At 40.4% G+C, this 19,334-nt stretch overlaps 1 non-coding gene and 1 pseudogene across 1 annotated transcript; one reads left to right on the top strand and one right to left on the bottom strand.

The window, feature by feature from the left end:
- LOC129053811 (ADAMTS-like protein 3) overlaps positions 1-19,334 on the top strand; it is a 128,137-nt pseudogene that overhangs the window by 32,085 nt on the left and 76,718 nt on the right.
- Positions 15,146-15,250, bottom strand: LOC129053853 (U6 spliceosomal RNA). Its single transcript, XR_008518600.1, has one exon. It is a non-coding gene; the product is annotated as a U6 spliceosomal RNA (small nuclear RNA).

The raw sequence follows: 19,334 nt of genomic DNA, 5'->3' as shown, positions 1-19,334 counted from the left end.
ATTAATTAAATAAAACAGTAATGAAATAAAGAGGGTGCAAAAAGAGGTTCTCATGGATTGGAAAAATTCATATTGTTAAAATGTCCTTACTATCCAAAGTGATACACAGATTTAATACAATCCCTGTTAAAATTCCAGTGACATTCTTCACAGAAAAAAAGAAACCGTAAAACTTGTATAGAATCACAAAAAGACTCTGAACACCCAAAGCAATCTTGATTAAAAACAAACAGACACTGGAGGCATCACATTACCTGACTTCAAAATATACCACAAAGTGATAGTAACTAAAACAGCACGACATTGGTGTAAAAATACACGTAGATCAATGGCACAGATTAGAGAGTCCAGAAATAAGTCCACATACCTACAGCCAACTGATTTTCAACAAGGGTGCCAAGAATACACACTGGGGAAGGGACAGTGTCTTCAATAAATGATGCTGGGAAAATTGGATGTCTATATGCAGAAGAATAAAACTGGACCCCTATCTCTCACCGTGTACAAAATCCAACTAAAAATAAAGACTTAAATGTAAGACTTGAAAATATGAAACTGATAGAAGAAAACAGAGAAAATACTTCATGACGTTGGACTGGGTAAGGATTTTTAAAATATGACCTCAAAAGCACAGACAATAAAAGCAAAAATAGACAAATGGGATTATATTAAACTAAAAAGCTTATGTACATCAAAGAGAACAATCAAGAGTAAAGAGACAACCTGTAGAATGGGAGAAAATATTTGCAAACTAGACAGCTGGACAAGGAAATAATATTTAGAATATATAAGGAATTCAAACAACTCAATAGCAAAAAAACCCAAAACAAGTAATTTGATTTAAAAATGGGCAAAAGGCCTTAATGGACATTTCTCAATAGAAGACATAAATACCAACCCAGGTGTATGAAAAAATGCTTAACATCACTAATCATCAGAGAAATACAAATCAAAACCACTATATCACCTAATTCCACTTAAAATGATTATTATCACAAAGACAAAAGACAAGTGTTTCTGAGGATGTGGAGAAAAGGGAACCCTTATATGTTATTAGTGAGAATGTAAATTAGTTCAGTGTTTGTGAAAAATAGTATGGAGTTCCTCAAAATTTTAAAAATAGAACTACCATATGATCCAGCAATCCCATGACTGATTATATATTCAGAGGAAATGAAATCAGTATATCACAGAGATATCCTCACTCACGTGTTTATTGTAGCACTATTCACAATAGCCAAGGTATGGAATCAACTTAAGTGTCCAACAATGAATGAATGGATAAAGAAAATGTGGTATATATACGCAATGAAATACTATGCAGCCATAAAAAGAAGGAAGTGCTGTTATTTGTGACATGGATGAATCTAGAGGATATTATGTTAAGTGAAATAATCCAGGCACAGAAAGACAAATATCACATAATCTCATTCATATATGGAATCCAAAAAAAAACTTGATATCATAAAAGTGGGCAATAGAACAGTGGTTACCAGAGACTGGGGAGGGCAGGGGGCAGGTAGAGATTGGGAGAGGTTAGTCAAGAAAGTTACAACTAGCAAGGAAGGATGATTTTTGGTGTCCTATTGCACAGTAGAGTAACTATAGTAAACAGCGAGACATTGTATATCTCAATTTAGCCAGAAGAGAGGATCTCGAATGTTCCCACTACAAAGAAATGATAAATTTTTGAGGTGGTGAACATGCTAATTACCCTAATTTGTTCATTATGTAATGTATACATGTATTGAAACATCACATTGTTCCCCATAAATATGTGCAATTTGTGGAGCCCTAAGGAGTTGAAAGAAAACTGAAAAAATGGGCTTAGCTGGCAGAAACAGAAATAGGGGGTAGAGAGGAACAAATGTTCTGAGAAGTAGGGTCAACTGCAAATGGCTCACTAGCACACAGGCATCCTGTTACAAGCATCCAAATCACAGCCCACCTGCACCACGCATCCTGTCGGCAAACATTAAGCCCAAGTAGCACGACCTAAAAAACTCCCCTCCAATCCCTGCCTCTTTGCAGACAGCAGACAGCCTTCCCTCTGCTGTATTGCCCATTGCTTGCTGGCAGTATATCTCCCCTTTTCTTTAAATAAATCTGCCTTTCCAGACTCATTACTGTCTTGGTAAATTCCTTTACTGACTATGTGTCGGCCCCAGGCAATCACTAACCATGACATTTTATGTGTTTATTAAAACTTTTAAAAACATTTCCCTCATTGGTGGTGTAGACCCAAATCGAAATGACAGGAATTAAAAGGAAATTCTGAAAATCTGGAGATCTCATTTCAAATGAGATTGATTTATTTTTATCCAATTTTCTCAATTGGCTGTAACTAATTTATTTTAAAAGATCAATTACTGGGGCTTTGTCTGTCTTTCTCCCTTCTCTGTCCCAAGCCAGTGTGAGACATCAGTCCTGGGTAAGGGTTTCTAATCTATGGATCAAGCTTTTTCTTGGTGAGTAGGCCCACAAGTTCTATGGGAGTAGAAAGCCAGCAGTCTTTAGCAACAGCTTTTGACTGAGAGCTCAAGCCATATTTGCAGTCCATTTCTACCAACGATGAAGCTGACATTTCTATCTGTGTCTCTCCACTGGTTCCAAACTTGAATGGGAAAAAATGGGTGCTTATTTACTGGGGCACTCAAACTCAAATATCACTTAGCCAGAAGTACCAGATTTTTATCAACCGAGTCCTTGGAGGGATTTTGGAGCACTACACAAATGTTTCACATCTCTGGTGATTTGAATTGAATCACACTTGATGTTGAGTGACACATCTGCTTGTGAATGCGAATTAACTGAGCTGAAAGTCCAGATGGGGCATGTAGAAGGGAGAGAGAGACCTGAACACAAAGGCAAGCATGTCAGTGCCAACGTAGTCTAGCCTTCCTTTTAAACAAGCATGTGGGTGCATTAGCAACCTCAGAGTTTTATCCATGAGGCTTTTAGATCTACCACCTTTTTCGTGGGTGCATTAGTTGTTTTTATTGCTGCAGTAACATGTTACTATAAATATAGTGGCTTAAAACAAGACAAATGTATAACCTTATGGTTCTGAAGGCCCAAAGTCTGACACAGGTCTTACTGGGCTAAAATTAACATATAGGCAGGGCTACATCATTCTGGAGGCCTAGGGAAAAATTAATTTCCTTTTTTTCCCGGCTTCTAGAGGCCACCCATATTCCTTGGCTTGTGATTCCTTCTTCAGTCTTCAAAGCCAGCAACGTTGCATCTGTTTGAACATTTTTCTTTTTCTTTTGAGACTGAGTCTCACTCTATCACCCAGGCTGGAGTGCAGTGGCATGATCTCGGCTCACTGCAACCTCTGCCTCCCAGGTTCAAGCGACTCTCCTGCCTCAGCCTCCTGAGTAGCTGGGATTACAGATGCTAACCAGAATGCCCAGCTAATTTTTGTATTTTTAGTAGAAACAGGGTTTCACCATATTGGCCAGGCTGGTCTCGAACTCCTGACCTCAAGTGATCCGCCTGCTTCGGCCTCCCAAAGTGCTGGGATTACAGGCATGAGCCACTGCACCCGGCCTGAACATTTTTCTGTAGTCATATCTTCCTGTGACTGCAGCTGGGCATTGTTCTTCCACCTAGATAATCCTAGATAATTTCTCTGTCTCAAGGTCTCTAACTTTAGTTATGTGTGCAAAGATCCTTTTGCCATGTAAGGTAACATAGTCGCAGGTTCCAGAGGTTAGGTCCTGGACATCTTGTGGGCCAAGGTGGTGCATTATTTTGCCCAACACAGTGGGATAGATAGCTAAAGTTTTCTTTGGTCTGACAATTTCCTTGTAGTCATTCAAGAACAAATTTCAAAACAGTATGATTTCCAGCAATAAGTTGTGAAACTATTTAAAACGATTTATTTTAAACCCCAGATCACGGTGTTACATTTTAGGATCTCATTCTAGAGTTTCTCTGTGTGTGTATCACTCTGCTCTAGCTAATTCCAAAAAGGAATCTATTATCAACACAAGTGTTAGAGTATTGTGCCACATAGTACAGACATAAAATATAATCTGCTAAAATTATGCACATTAGGTGAAATGGTTAGGACTTTAGTGTACTTGAGTGAAGATATGATGCCCCTGAAGCTCTCTGGGCCTTGGGGGTTACCTGTGGTCTCTAATTTATGGTCCCTCTGGGAGAATGTGGCAGAAATCTTTCTAGGCTGGTAAGAAATAGATGCTTGGGGTAGGGTAGGAAGGAGGTGGAGAAGCAAGTGCTGCCCTTTTTAGTTCTCAGAGTTGGAATCCTTAGAGAGTCCTAAGAGAGGTTTCATAAGAATGTAGCATCAGTTGCTATGCTTGTCATTGCAAACTCAGAATTTCCAACAAAATTCCTTATTTGGGAAATAAGGGAAGGTTGTGACAGTGGAAGTGTCCAGAGTATCCCTTTGTCTCCACGTGCCACAGTATCTGCAGCTGTGCATGCCTAAGCTGTGTTGCAAACCAGAGGTGCATAAATGAAGCCTCAGCTTCAGCGCTGATAATCTGTAAGAGCCCATTCCTACACAGGAGAGATCATGCAAGTATATTTCTGAAAATACTATAGAAACATTGCAAACACGTTGAGTGCCATAAGTGGATGTAACCACAATGAGCTTGGAGTATGAATATGGTTACATCTTTTTTTTCCATGTAATTAATTGAACTGCTTCCTGCTTTATTAATTGGGGGCTCAAAATATCCACCTCACCATAGCAGGAGTGGGGACCAGTCTGCAACCCACCCCACCTCAAGTGGAGAGAGGACCAAGTTCTGATGAGCATCCCCCTGCTGTTAACTTCTCACTGCCTTCTCACTGCCATGCAATGCCTTACTGAAGACTGGCCACACTAGTTCAGTGGTTAGTGGAGTTCATTTTACCTGGAAGTGGGGATGGTCATTCACTCTTCTGAAGGAAGTTGCCTTTAGTGATTCTAAGATGAGGAGTTCTTTTGAGGGAGACTTGCCCCCTGATTCAAACATGCCTACACCTATATTTCCAGGACCATAAAAGCCCTGTATTGAGGGACAGCAGGGTCTTTCAGTCCCATCCAAGAGATGTCATCATCAATGGCCAAACTCAGTCTCTATCAGAGTAGTCTGCTGTATGGAGAAGGAGGTGTTTCTGTCAGTGAGCCTTGGAGATCTAACACTGGATCATATTCCAGAGATTGCTAAAGGTTCTATTTCTCCATGGGAATGTCTGAAGACTCAGGCTCTCAGCCTTAAGACCATGGGCTATTGTCTATATGTGTTGACTTCCTCACACTTAACCGAAATAATAATAATAATAATAGCTCATACTTATTAAGTACTTCCTGAATGCTAGGCATTATTCTAAGTGCCATTTCATGAATAAATTAATGTAATCCTCACACTAACCCTGAGAAGTATGTGCTATTTTTATTTCCACATTTACAAAGGAGATTTAAGTAACCTGTCCAAGGTCACAGAACCGAATTTAACCTCAGACAGTCAGGTTTCGGTGAGTGCACTCCTAACCACTCTACTACACTGTACAAGAGTATGGAAAGGCTGTAAGCTTTGTCAGATAATAAAATGATGCTGCAGACAGCAGTAGCTAAAGCATGGTAGCTTTTGGCAACACATAAGCACAAGAATTGCTGTGGTATTGGAGGGACATTATACTTCCAGATACCATTGTAGAAAATCTAACTCTGGAACTGTAGGGCAAACCTTCTAAATAATCTTAGTTGGCAAGGGTCAGAGATCAGGGAAGAGCAGGGAATTAATTGAAAGAAACACAACTGAAGGGAGTCAGAGAAAGGAAATCCTCCATGGCTATTGGTTTTCTACTACTCCAGCAGCCTGGGTTGGATCCCTAGCATAGGAGAGGATCCGGCTTAACGAGGACAGACTCTGACAGTTGCATTTCAGAATTCTGCCCACCTCAGCAGAAGACACTAAAGAAAAAAAATTCAGGCACCCAAGAAAAGATAAAATGTTCTTTTGTTATGAAGCCTAGTTGTAACAGGGACATGCCTTCACAGCACATAGATGAAGAGGAAGAAATTCCACCCCTGGTGTGCAGGAGATCATGCCTCAAATGGCAGGAGTGGAAGACATATCCAGGTCATGAGGACCACACCACCCTCCCTGAGAATTCAGACTTTGGTTCAGTGGCTCTCCTTGGGTTCATTCTGTCAGGGGAGATGGAGATTTGGGCTTTGGGCCTGCAAGATTATGGAACAGAACATGCCTGGGTACGTACGTGCCATGGCTCCTGGGTGACTGCTGTCTTCACACATAACCCACTGATCAGCACTTAACATATATCCTTATAACCAGAGACTGGCCCCTGAGTCCTAGATAAAGAATTATCCTTATCGGGGTATTTTGGAGCAAATGGAGAATTTCTAAGAGAAGTCATGCATCTCAGCAGGGAGGTCTGATACCTGAATTCACTGATGAGTCATGTTTTCATAGCAGGATTTATGGGATGAAAGGCAATGATGGAAGAGGCAAAGGGAAAATAATTTTAAGATAAGTATATCATCATTTGGTAAGGATGTTTTTGTAGCCTGAACACATTTTTCTATGAGCACAGAGGGAGGCCTGGTGTACTTGCAGAGGGGGCTCCCAGGGCTCCTTCTTGACTTTACAGAAGGGACATTTGATGTGACCCTTGAAGGATCCCTCATACCATGGATCCTATGAATGGCTGGAATCTGACAGTTTTCCATTCAGTATTTCTCTTGAAGGTGTTCTTTTTTTTTTCCTTGTCATTACTCCTACTCTGGGCAAGAGTCACCCCCTCTCATGTCTGTCTCCAGAGCTTCGGGCCATCTTGCGATTCTACTGTTCCTAAAATGCCATCTTTTATATTTTAGTCCCCTCCGTGGATCCTTATTGCTTTTAAATCTCCTCACGTGCATTCAAGGACCTTCTTATCTTCAGGTAAGATTTATCTCTTATTTAAACTTCCAACTTTCACCCTTTCTGGACAAGGCTGCACACTGCTCCTTATAGATAACGAACTTATTTCTGCTGTTTCTCTTTTGTTATGTCGTTTCCCAAATCTTGTCCTGTTTACATCACACCATCCTTTAAATCCATCTGAGATTTCACCTTTCCACAATTCCTTATTTGCCAACTCTAGCTTATAGTGGCCACCAACAATTTATTTTTATGCTAGAAATGTTGTCATTTGTTATATAAAAGAATCACAAAATTTAGCTCATAGTACAACTTGGATATGAAGTTAAAATAAAATTTTAAAATTTGCTTGTAGCAACAATATTATTTCTCCTGAGTCCCTACTTGCTGGTTATTGGGAGAGGGGATTGGGAGGGGGATTGCCTAAATGTCCGATCCACATGAAAGCTTGGTCCAGTTCTACTATATAAATAATCTCAGGTAATGGCCTGTCTGTCCTGCATAAAAATTCTCAGTTTATTAGATAATCTTTCATTCCTGGCTTCTATACAGAAGTTGCCCCCAGGTTTTACAAATCCCCATGGTTTTAGGAGGGGAAGGAGACCTTGTTTTCAAGATGGTTTGGGAAATGGGTGCCTTTTGTCATTTGTTGGCTGTGGCAGCCACCTCCTCTTCCTTTCTCTTCCCTTCTCCTCCTCTCCATCCTCCCCTTCTCTCTTCCTCCTATCCTTCTTCTCCTCTTTCTTCTTTTCTGAGCTTCCCAGACTGGCTACCTGCACTGACTGACACTTCCTTTTTATTACTTCTATCAGGTTAGAGTCAAGTCTTGCTGATATGGAATCTATTCTTATTAACTTCATCTAATCAATTGTACAATTTAACTCTTGGATAACAATTCTATGTCCTTCATTGCATTCCTACTTTAAGTCTACAAATACCAGTGATAACACTTGTTCAGTGTGTTTCATGTGTATAGAAGCTACATCTCCAATAAGATAACAAGCTCATTGAATGACAGTGGTGGATTATATTTTTTTGTGTGTGTTCTCTCTAGCATGTGACCTAGGGCAAAGCCCATCAAGTATATTTCATAAATAAGTGTTGTTTTCAACTTAACTGATATGAAAAAAATGCTTCTCAGGGAAAGGAAAGCAGAAGAATGTTTGGCATTTTGCTCCCTAAATGTCAAATAGACTGTTTAAGACACAAGAATCCCTAGCTTGTCTTGAGCTGGGATGTGGGACCTAGCTGAGCCAGATTAGGCAAGCTTAGTGTTGACACTGGAAGAATGTGAAGTGAATGAAAGCATTTAATATAAGCAGTCAGTGTCTCCCACATTTACTAGAAAGCAGTATTCTGTAATAGAGTGCTTTTTACTTTGAGAATCAGTCTTGGCTTTGTCATATCCTAGTGTGTGTCTTTGGACTAGTGGCTAAAAACTTTCTAGGTCACAGTTTTCTCCATTTGTAGAGTGAGGGTAACAATCCTGACCTACCTAGTTCAAAGGGTGGTGGTAAAAAGAGAATGTCAGTGATTATCCCTGGGAAACTAAAAAGCATGATCCGGATATCAGGCTGCCTTAATCAGATAGCATCATGTGCTAAGAACAGAAGTCCACTTAGATTAGCTCAGGACAAAGGGGATTCACTGGATGGATATGTGGGTTTTAAGGGAATTTAAGCATAAGCAGACCTTAAGGGCCTGGAGCCAGAAATCAGAAAATGAGGAACACAGGTTACTTATTCCTATTTAAATGCATAGTTTACTGTCTTTCCTCCTGCTTTCTTACCGAATTCATTCTTCTGTGCTGTGGGAACTGGCTTGCTTTGCTTCAACATGAATCTTATAAAAGAAATGGCCAGTCCAACCCCAGATTGATATGAGTTCTTAGCTCTCTTAGCTCCAGCTCTTTTGTTGCAATTCCAAATTTCTGGGAAAGATTGACCTGGTGTGGACCAGATGTTTGCCTCTGGATAGTCAGCTGGGGCCAAGGGGGCTGGTCACATGTACAAATCTGGTCACCCTGAGGCTGACATCCTAAGGTGTCTTCCGCTAATTAACTCTTGTTAATTTTGTGAAACTTCATTGGTTTATGGAATTTAAGGGAGTTGAGAGTTAGCTAGCCGGCACATTCAGTCCCTAGAGAATGCTTGCCATTGAGCCTAATGCAAAGAAGTTGCTTGCATCCTGCTCTCTTAGACACTTTCCTTTGGTTGGTTTCAAAGAGTGAGATATAGAGAAAACTAGCCGTGGCTGGAGGAAGACGAGGTGATGTAATTTTATAACTGATGATCCTTCCTATGGCCAGATGGAGGATACAGTCCTCATTTCAACAGAGAAAAGTCATCGGGCCTGGCACGGTGGTTCATGCCTGTAATCCCAGTACTTTGGGAGGCCAAGGCAGGCAGATTGCCTGAGCCCAGGAGTTTGAGACCAGCATGGGCAACATGGCAAAACTGTCTCTACAAAAAATTAGCTGGGTGTAGTGGCGCGTGCCTGTAGTCCTAGCTACCTGGGAGGCTGAGGTGGGAGGATCACCTGAGCTCTGGAGGTCGAGGCTGCAGTGAGCTGTGATCATGCCACTGCGCTCCATCCTAGGTGACAGAGTAAGACCCTGACTAAAGAAAAAGTCATCCAGTTTTAGTCTTCTTCAGTTTGACTTGCTTCTATGAGTGTAATCTGGTTTAATTTTGCTAAGACAACAAAAATGTGGATGCCATATAGGATTTTGGAATGTTTCACAGCAAAGTAATACAACTAATCTCAGAAGAATGTTAGTTAATTAATTAATTAATTCTATGTATTCCCTATCTACTTCCAAAAGGGATTTAAGGAAGTTTATAAAGGCCAAAAGTGTAAACAATAAAAGACAAACATCAAGTAGCAAAAAGAGGAAAATTGTATTTAAAAATCCTGGCTGATAATTTATAAATATCTATTTGTGGAAAAAAATAAAGCTAGATTTCTGACTTAAACCATTCATCTAAATAAATTCCAAATATAACAAATAGTTAAATATGACTGCTAATCTAGAAAGGAACTAGGAAAATACATTTAAGTATTTATCTGTTCTCAGAGCAGAGTGGGAAAGCATTTCTAAGCCCATTAATAAAGAAAGAAACCTTAAGGGGAAATATTAATAGAGCTGACTACATGAAAATGTAAAACTTTTTGACTTTACAAAGTACCAAAAAAAAAATGAAATGGGGAAAATATTTCCAACAGAAATGACAAAGAGTTGATAATTTCACTATGAAGTTTAATAGTTTCATCTGCTGAAAATAATAAAAAGACAAAAATGCCAATGGATAAAGGCTATAAAACAAATTTTTGAAGAATTAATACAAAAAGCAAACATACATGAAAATATATTAAACAATAAAAAGAAAAATGCAAGCTGGGCACGGTGGCTCACACCTGTAATCCCAACACTTTGGGAGGCTGAGGTGGGTGAATCACTTGAGGTCAGAAGTTTGAGACCAGCCTGGCCAACATGGTGAAACCCCATCTCTATGAAAAATACAAAAGAAATTAGCCGGGCATGGTGGCAGGCACCTATAATCCCAGCTACTTGAGAGGCTGAGACAGGAGAATCACTTGAACCTGGGAGGTCCAGCCTAGGTGACAAAGCAAGACTCTATTTCAGAAAGAAAATGCAAATGAAAACAATGAAGTTATATTTTATACTTTGGATTGGAAAAAAAACTAGAAAATTATAATGGAGGGCAATTTTGCAATATTTTGAATAGTCTATAAAATGTGCATAACCTTGGACTCAGAAATTTTATTTCCAGAAAGAAGTCCTTGGTAAATAATCAAGATTTGTGTGAATATTTAGATACAAAAGATCTATGTTATTTATTCTTTTGTTGAGTAGAAACTATTTTCCAAAGTTTTTAGAATGAATATTTATTACTTTCATAATACAAAAAAGAATACTTTATGGTGTTTTTTTTTTTTTTTTTTTTTTTTTTTTTGCGAATAGAGTCTCGCTCTGTCACTCAGGCTGGAGTGCAGTGGCACAATCTTGGCTCACTGCAGCCTCCACCTCCTGGGTTCAAGCAATTCTCCTGCCTCAGCCTCATGAATAGCTGGGACTACAGGCATACGCCACCACACCCAGCTAATTCTTGTATTTTTCATAGAGACGGGATTTCACCATTTTGGCCAGGCTGGTCTGGAACTCCTGACCTCAGGTGATCCGCCCGCCTCAGCCACCCAAAGTGCTGGGATTACAGATGTGAGCCACGGCGCCTGGGGGCTATATTGCTTTTTCGTATCTGTTTTCTTTAATTATGAAGTTTGCATATCAAAAGTAGATTTTTGATGAGTAAAGTAACACTTTTCTCAACTAGTATCTTGCTTTGGAAATATCTGGTGGGCAGAATCAGTAATTTAGTAGAAAGACCAATGAGTCATCAATATTTGTACAAAAATGTTTTATTATGAGAGCAACTGAAGGCATTTACTTTGAATTTATTTGCTTTTGTTGTAGACAGAATTTGAACAAGCTATGTTTTCTGTCATCCATCCTACAGCCAGTTGAAGGCAGGTACTTGGTACCAGTGAAGATATGGGAGGGAGCCTGACAGGGGAGGAAAGACAGATGAATTAAAAACAACCACAACAGGCTGGGCACTGTGGCTCATGCCTTTAATCCCAGCACTTTGGGAGGCCGACACAGGTGGATCTTGAGGTCAGGAGATCCAGAACATCCTGGCCAATGTGGTGAAACCCCGTCTCTACTAAAAGTACAAAAATGAGCTGGGTGTGGTGATGTGCAGGGGGTACTGAGGCAGGAGAATCGCTTGAACCCGGGAGGCAGAGGTTGCAGTGAGCCGAGCCACTGCACTCCAGCCTGGCGACAGAGCGACACTCCTTCTCAAAAAAAAAAAAAAAAAAAAATCAGTGACAAAGAAACAACAACAAGTGCTCACAGAGCACAGCAGTTTGGGGCTAATAATCCTTTACATTGAAATGGCTCCTGAAGGCATGGATAACAATTAAATTTTGATGAAGAATTTGAATCCTTGAATCACCTGGAAAAATTAAAAGCATTTGGTTTCCCTTGTTTTAAAAGGAAGGAGATTAGATAATGCATTTGAAAATTTATATTCAAGATGGTTAAAATAGGGCAAAGTTTGGCATCTAAGTCTTGTAATCTCTAATTATCTGGAAAAAATAGCTGGGTGGATGAGTGATCAGAATAATGAGATAATCTCCTGTATAAATAATTATTGCCGCGATCTCTGTAGAATTTCATAGCATACATTCAACTTTGAATCAAAAAAAAAAGGGGGAATTAGGTGACTCCCAGAGAGAGGCAAGTGGAGTGTGGTCTCATGAGATTCTGGTGAACTGATTTCATCTTCTGTTGGCCTCTCTCACTGGGTGATGTGCCTGTGGCCTTTTCCCCCTGCCCCCAGGACTGCCCTCCAGATGCAGAAGCTTTCAGAGCCTGGCAGTGCTCAGCCTACAATGATGTCCAGTATCGGGGCGTTACTATGAATGGCTTCCATGATATAATGATCCTGCTGCTCCGTGTGCACTCAAGTGTCATGCATGAGGACAAAATTTGGTGGTGGAGCTGGCACCTAAGGTACTGGATGGAACTCGTTGCAACACGGACTCCTTGGACATGTGTATCAGTGGCATCTGTCAGGTAAGCACACTTGCCTCCCAAGCCCCTGCTTCGTGGATGTGCCACACCTGCTGTCAATAAACCGAACCATTTTCTTCTGTACTTTTGTTCATGCAGATGAAAATATTGCTATTGGCCAGGTACGGTGGTTTACACCTATAATCCCACTTTTGTATTTTTGTACACCAAATACAAATAAAAATTGTATTTGTATTCCAATTTTGTATTTTTAGTACAGATGAGGTTTCATCGTGTTGGTCAGGCTGATCTCAAACTCCTGACCTCAGGTGATTCACCTGCCTCAGCGTCTCAAAGTGCTGGGATTACAGGCATGAGCCACCGTGCCCGGCCATAGATTAGTGATTCTCTAACTTGAACAAGCATCAGAGTCACCTGGAGGGCTTGTGATAACAGAGTGTTGGGCTCATCTCCCGGAGTTTCTGATTCAGTAGGTAAGGGATGGGGCCCAAAGATTTGCATTTCTAACAAGTTCCCTGGAGACCCTGAATCTGTGGGTCTGGGAAATACACTTTGAGAACCACTGTTTTGGAAGAGTAATACTGGAGAGTCTCTTATTAAATTAAGCTTTCTTATTCAAATTAATTCATTGTTTTGGATCTTTGGGCACAATGATTTATTTACTGAAAACTAACATGAATGCATTCCAACAGATTTTTCAGAGTGGTCTCTGCAGAGTTGTGACGAGTGTGACTGAGACATAAACCCCAGTGGCTTTTAATGAGTGTAAGGATTCAAGACACTTTAGGCCGGGTATGGTGGCTCACCCTGTAATCCCAGCACTTCGGGAGGCCGAGGTGGGTGGATCACTTGAGGTCAGGAGATCAAGACCAGCCTGGCAACATGGTGAAACCCCATCTCCACTAAAAATACAAAAATTAGCTGGGTATGATGGTGTGTGCCTGTAATTCCAACTACTAGGGAGGCTGAGGCAGGAGAATCACTTGAACGCAGGAGGTGGAGGTTGTGGTGAGCCAAGATCATGCCACTGTACTCCAGCCTGGGTGACAGAGCGAGACTGTCTCAAAAAGAAAAAAAAAAATTAAAAAGACACTGTGACAGGTTGTGAGACAGGGATGGCAGGGAAATTATAGGATTCTGCATCTATTCTTTTGACTTCTGAAAAATATTTTTAAAAAATAATGAATGTGTCTAGTATTTCACCTACCCTATTCTGCTCATAACAAAAACAGTAGTAACAACAGCAGACGAGCAACCTGACCACCTACTAAGTGTGAGGCACTACCAGGAGCTTCAGACTTAAAGTGCTCAAAGGTGAACCTTCATCCTGCTTTTCAAACTAGCTTCAACTTTGTTCATCCCTTTATCTAGAAAATGGCTTCTAGTTGCTTATCCCAAAACTTTGACATCATTCTTGCTTTTCTTTCAACCCACACATTTGATCCATTGCTACATCCTGTCAATTTTCCCTCCAAAGATTACTTTTAATTTAGCACGTCTTTCCATCTTTACTGCCTTTCTTGTAGCCTAAGTCCTTAATAGCTAATCTAAACTGCATTAACATCTTTCTGTTCTGTTCTCCCAGCTCCCACCATGATTCCCTCCAGTCTGTTCTTCAAGCAGCAGCCAAAGTGATTATGTTAAAAGGTAATTCAGAGACTGTCATTCTTGCATTCCCCAAAGCCCTTCAATGGCTTGTCCTTGCGTTAATGATGAAATTGAGGATTCTTGTTTGTCTCCTTTAGGCTCTTCCTACACTGTCCATCTCCCTGCCCTTTTAAAACAGACTAATTTCTTTCTTCTTTTTTTTTTTTTTAAAGAGACAGGGTCTCATCTGTCACCCAGGCTGGGATACAGCAACATGATCATGCCTCATTGCAGACTCATCCTCCTGGGCTCAAGCGATCCTCCTGCCTCAGCCTCCCATGTAGCTGGGACTGCAGACATGTGCCATCATGCTCAGCCAGTTTTTTTTTTATTTTTGTAGAGAAGGGGGTCTCGCTATGTTGCTCAGGCTGGCCTTGAGCCTCCCAAAATACTGGCATTACAGGCATGAGCCACCATACCTGGCCTGACTCCATTTTTTAGAGCAATTTTAGATTCACAGCAAAATTTAGTGGAAGGTGGAATTTTCCCATAGGCCCCCCCGCTTCCTTAAATGCACAACCTCCCCTACTATCAACATTCCCCACTAAAGTGATACAGTTATTACAGTCGATGAACCTACGTTGACACATTATAATCACCCAAAGTTCATAGTTTACATTAGGGCTCACTCTTGGTGTTGTAAATTCTATGAGTTTGGACAAATGTATAATGACATGTATCCACTCCTATAGTATAATGCAGAGCAGTTTCACTGACCTAAAAATCCTCTATGCTTTGCTCTTTCATCCCTCTCTCCTCACTAACCCCTGGCAACCATGGATCTTTTTACTGTCTCCATAGTTTTGCCTTTTCCGGAATGTCATAGAGTTGGAATCATATACTATATAGCCTTTTCGGATTGGCTTCTTTCATGTAGTAATATATTATACATTTAAGTTTCCTCAGTGTCTTTTCATGGCTTGGTAGCTCATTTCCTTTTTTTTTAATTTAAAAAATTTAAGATAAAAAAATTAAATTAATGGAATGTTTCACAAATTTGCATGTCATCCTGGCACAGGGGCCATGCTAATCATCTCTATCATTCCAATTTTAGTATATGTGCTGCGGAAGCGAGCACAATAGCTCATTTCCTTTTAACACTGAATAATATTCCATTGTCTGGATGTACCACAGTTTATTTATCCATTCACCTACTGAAGGACACTATGGTTGCTTTCTACTTTTGGTAACCAAAAGTAGACTTTTGACAAAAGGTCAAAGCTTACCATGTAATTGTTCCATTTTATAAACCGTCTATTTTTCCCCTTTATTGCCATCAGTTAAGTTTTGGGCTCTTTGACCAAATGATAATAGTAATCCTTCTCAGTGGGATTATGCTTTTGTTTTCCAAGTTCTTGACAATGATCATGCATTGCTTTTCTAATTAAAATGAATTGTTATTAAAAGCAAGTTAGGTTGGGTGCATTGGCTTCTGCCTATAATCACAACACTTTGGGAGGCCAAGACAGGAGGATTCCTTAAGCCTAGAAGTTCAAGACCAGCCTGGGCAACATGGGAAAACCTCGTTTCTACAAGAACTTTTTAAAAATTAGCTGGGTGTGTTGGCGCAAGCCTATGGTCCTGGCTGCTTGCTACTCAGGAACCTGAGGCAAGAGACTCGCCTGAGTCCAGGTGCTCGAGGCTGCACTGAGCTATGATTGTACCACTGTACTCCAGCCTATGATAGGGCGAGACCCTGTTTCTAAAAAATAAAAATATAAATAAATAAAAGAAATTTAGTCTGGCCTCAAGGAGCGCACTCTGGATAAGGTGATGTTTGGATACTGAGGTTTTGAAAAGTTGAGTAAAAGTTAGATAAACCAAGGTGAGGAAGAGAATGACAAGCAGAAGGGACAGGAATGTAACAGCAGGTGCAGATGTGTTTAAGGGTCCAGGAGTGCATTCTGTAGAGTTGAGGTGAGAATACCCATGGAATAGTGCTAGGAGATGAGGCTGCCAGTGGAGGTGAGAAACCAATCATTAACTTATTCTGAAAGTTGAAAGAGGAGCTGTTTCATAATTTCATAAAGAATTTGGGCTTGTCTTTAGAAAGGTCATTTCAGTGGCAAAGTGGCAGATTATTTGCAGAGGACAGGATGTAGCCAAACAGTAGAAGGTCAAGTATGGGATAACAAGAGCTTAAAATAAGGCAAGAGGCAGGATGAATTAAATGGAGACAAATTCTAAAGATTAAGGGTGCATTTTTTTTTTGAGACAGGGTCTTGCTTTGTTGTCCAGGCTGGAGTGTAATGGTGTGGTTACAGCTCACTATAGCCTTGAGCTCCTGGGCTCAAGTAATCCTCCCAACTTAGTCTGCACTCCATCCCCCAAGTAGCTGGGACTACAGGAATGTTTCACCATGCTAGGATAATTTTTATTGTTTACATTTTTTGTAGAGATCAGGTCTCACTATGTTGCCCAGGCTGATCTCCAACTCCTGGCTTCAAGCAACCTTCGTACCTTGGCCCCCCACAACACTGGGGTTATAGGCATGAGCCACTGAGCCTGGCCCTAGAAACAGATCTTTTTTTTCTTTTTTAATCAAACCATGCTTTATAACATAGGTACAATTTTTTATTTCTTTTTTAATAGTACTTTTTAAAAAATTATGCTTTAAGTTCTAGGGTACATGTGCACAACGTGCAGGTTTGTTACATATGTATACATGCACCATGTTGGCATGCTACACCCATTAACTCGTCATTTACATTAGGTATCTCTCCCAATGCTATCCCTCCCCGCTTCCCCCACCCCACAACCAGCCCCAGTGTGTGATGTTCCCCTTCCTGTGTCCAAGTGTTCTCATTGTTCAATTCCCACCTATGAGTGAGAACATGCAGTGTTTGGTTTTTTGTCCTTGCGATAGTTTGCTGAGAATGATGGTTTCCGGCTTCATGTAGCATGTACCAGCTTCATGTAGCACGTAGACTGTATTGCGAAGGAATGTCCATACAAAGGACATGAACTCATCTTTTTTATGGCTGCATAGTATTCCATGCTGTATATGTGCCACATTTTCTTAATCCAGTCTATCATTGATGGGCATTTGGGTTGGTTCCAAGTCTTTGCTATTGTGAATAGTGCCGCAATAAACATACATGTGCATGTGTCGTTATAGCAGCATGATTTATAATCCTTTGGGTATATACCCAGTAATAGGATGGCTGGGTCAAATGGTATTTCTAGTTCTAGATCCTTGAGGAATCGCTACTCTGTCTTCCACAATGGTTAAACCAGTTTACAGTCCCACCAACAGTGTAAAAGTGTTCCTGTTTCTCCACATCCCCTCCAGCACCTGCTGTTTCCTGACTTTTTACTGATCACCATTCTAACTGGTGTGAGATGGTATCTCATTGTGGTTTTGATTTGCATTTCTCTGATGGCCAGTGATGATGAGCATTTTTTCATGTGTCTGTTGGCTACATAAATGTCTTCTTTTGAGAAGTGTCTGTTCATATCCTTTGCCGACTTTTTGATTGGGTTGTTTGTTTTTTTCTTGTAAATTTGTTTGAGTTCTTTGTAGATTTTGGGTATTAGCCCTTTGTCAGATGAGTAGATTGCAAAAATTTTCTCCCATTGTGTAGGTTGCCTGTTCACTCTGATGGTAGTTTATTTTGCTGTGCAGAAGCTCTTCAGTTTAATTAGATCCCATTTGTCAATTTTGGCTTTTGTTGCCATTGCTTTTGGTGTTTTAGACATGAAGTCCTTGCCCATGCCTAGGTCCTGAATGGTACTGCCTAGGTTTTCTTCTAGGGTTTTTATGGTTTTAGGTCTAACGTTTAAGTCTTTAATCCATCTTGAATTAATTTTTGTATAAGTTATAAGGCAGGAATCCAGTTTCAGCTTTCTCCATATGGCTAGCCAGTTTTCTCAGCACCATTTCTTAAATAGGGAATCCTTTCCCCATTTCTTGTTTTTGTCAGGTTTTTCAAAGATCAGATGGTTGTAGATGTGTGGTATTATTTCTGAGGGCTCTGTTCTGTTCCATTGGTCTATATCTCTGTTTTGGTACCAGTACCATGGTGTTCTGGTTACTGTAGCCTTGTAGTATAGTTTGAAGTCAGGTAGCGTGATGCCTCCAGCTTTGTTCTTTTGGCTTAGGATTGCCTTGGCAATGCGGGCTCTTTTTTGGTTCCATATGAACTTTAAAGTAGTTTTTTCCAGTTCTGTGAAGAAAGTCATAGGTAGCTTGATGGGGTGGCATTGAATCTATAAATTGCCTAGGGCAGTACAGCCATTTTCACAATATTGATTCTTCCTATCCATGAGCATGGAATGTTCTTCCATTTGTTTGTGTCCTCTTTTATTTCATTGAGCAGTGGTTTGTAGTTCTCCTTGAAGAGGTCCTTCACATCCCTGGTAAGTTGGATTCCTAGGTATTTTATTCTCTTTGAAGCAATTGTGAATGGGAGTTCACTCATGATTTGGCTCTCAGTCTGTTATTGGTGTGTAAGAATGCTTGTGATTTTTGCACATTGATTTTGTATCCTGAGACTTTGCTGAAGTTGCTTATCAGCTTAAGGAGATTTTGGGCTGAGACGATGGGGTTTTCTAAATATGCAATCATGTCATCTGCAAACAGGGACGATTTGACTTCCTCTTTTCCTGTTTCAATACCCTTTATTTCTTTCTCCTGCGTGATTGCCCTGGCCAGAACTTCCAACACTATGTTGAATAGGAGTGGTGAGAGAGGGCATCCCTGTCTTGTGCCAGTTTTCAAAGGGAATGCTTCCAGTTTTTGCCCATTCAGTATGATATTGGCTGTGGGTTTTTCATAAATAGCTCTTATTATTTTGAGATGCGTTCCATCAATACCTAATTTATTGAGAGTTTTTTAGCATGAAAGGCTGTTGAATTTTGTCAAAGGCCTTTTCTGCATCTATTGAGATAATCATGTGCTTTTTCTCTTTGGTTCTGTTTATATGCTGGATTACATTTATTGATTTGTGTATATTGAACCAGCCTTGCATCCCAGGGATGAAGCCCACTTGATCATGGTGGATAAGCTTTTTGATGTGCTGCTGGATTCAGTTTGCCAGTATTTTACTGAGGATTTTTGCGTCGATGTTCAACAGGGATATTGGTCTAAAATTCTTTTCTTTTTGTTGTTGTGTCTCTGCCAGTCTTTGGTATCAGGATGATGCTGGCCTCATAAAATGAGT

The sequence above is a fragment of the Pongo abelii genome, chromosome 16, assembly GCF_028885655.2.
Source record: "Pongo abelii isolate AG06213 chromosome 16, NHGRI_mPonAbe1-v2.0_pri, whole genome shotgun sequence".
NCBI classification, from domain to species: domain Eukaryota; kingdom Metazoa; phylum Chordata; class Mammalia; order Primates; family Hominidae; genus Pongo; species Pongo abelii.
The sequence above is the reverse complement of the archived record's forward strand: the minus strand, read 5'-3'. Positions and strand labels throughout refer to the sequence as shown.